Source organism: Ascaphus truei, chromosome 11 (genome assembly GCF_040206685.1).
Source record: "Ascaphus truei isolate aAscTru1 chromosome 11, aAscTru1.hap1, whole genome shotgun sequence".
NCBI lineage: Eukaryota > Metazoa > Chordata > Amphibia > Anura > Ascaphidae > Ascaphus > Ascaphus truei.
Window position 1 is genome coordinate 42,813,335 of NC_134493.1, and position 1,680 is coordinate 42,815,014.

Below are 1,680 nucleotides of genomic sequence, written 5' to 3' on the forward strand. Positions count from 1 at the left end.
GCCTTAGGAAGAAGGGACAGGAAAGGAGGTTTAAGGGACATCAACACCTGAAATGTGTGCATTTGTCTTTGAGCTTCGATTTAAGGTATAGATCAGGAGTGGCCAACGCCGGTCAAAGACCCCCCCACAGATTCTCAGGATATCCCAGCTTCAGCACAGGTGGCTCACTCAAAGACTGAAGCAGGGATATCCTGAGAACCGGACCTAGGGGTAGTTCTTAAGGACTGGAATTGGCCGCCCCTGGTGTGGAACAAGCCGTGTGTTCAGCAGGCACTCTTCCTTAAATGTGAGCGTTTCCAATAGAATCGACACAAAGGCCTGTGAGGGTGATAGTGTAGCCTTGTTCTAACGAGAGAAAGATAAGTATCCAACATTTACAATACAAAGCAGAACCAAATAGAAGCATCCATTTGAAATATGGCCTACAGAAATTGAATGCATGTTTAACCAGCGAGCTCCACACCTATACAAGTGCCTCCCAAGCCTCAGAGACCCCCTAACAGGCCAGATTTTAAGTATATTCCTGCACAGGTAATTGTCAAAGGATTGAGCCACTTGTGCTCATGTTGGGATAATAAAAACCTTGGCTGTTTGGGGGTCTATGAGGCCTGGAGTTTGAAACCACTGATCTATGTCATTTTCAAAAGATTACTCAGATTGAATGGGCCTCTTGTTATTAAACTTCAGACGACACACATTGTGATCAAATGAAGCCACAGTGAGTGAGCTGCTTATTCTGTGCCCAACACAGACGCGCTGCTGAGTCAGAGCGGTATTTAGCCTGCGCTCCCCAGTTAGGCTTCATGTTACAAGGCATATTTTTAGCTCTCTTGGCAGAACTCAGGTTGTATTTTTAGGTTGCAGACGAGTCATGTACCCGAGAACAGTGTGCACAGCTGCACCTTGCCAAACGCAGACCTTTATTTCACACCTGTAAACCATTTGAAGGGATAGATGTATCTAGATATAGATCATCTCAGAGCAATAGAAAGGTTGTGAATGTGGAGGTTTTTGCCACTGAAAAGTAATTGATGAAGGCTACTTATGCACTGAGTGGTTAGTCAGCAGAAGCATCTGGAACACACACCCCTCTCTCTTGCTCTCATATGCTTCACCGGTAGGGACATATTTATGATGTGGAGTAAACGGCTGGGCCCAGCAGTAATGGTTATAGGTGCAGTCCCACACAGGCGGCCAGTTTAATTTCTTAGGGGCCTCTGAATGGGGGAGTGCTTTCTTTCCCCTTATCTCCTCCCCCCCCCCTCCTTATCAGAGAGCCGATAAGGGGAGGTGGGACTCTGGTTGTATCAGCACCTGCTCATCACACAGAGCAGCTAGAGGACATTAAACATCTTCCCACTCTCACTTTAAAGCTGCAGTTTAAGTTTTAAAAAAAATTCCCATTCAATATGTGCATCAATACAATCTGCACACTGACACGTCATTAGCTAAGCTGCAGATCGATCTGTTCTCCTGTAATCGATCGCTTGCTCCGGGTTATTTAATTCAGTTCTTGCACAGCATTGTGGGCAATGTAGTCCTGGAATATGATCGACTGGGCAGTTACTAGATACAATTGGTGCACAGCTAGAGAGAAGGCCGATCAGAAGGGGCTGTCACTTTGGAAATGGTTTCTATAGAAACAAAAATGCTTCCTACATTAAAAACATTAAAAATGTC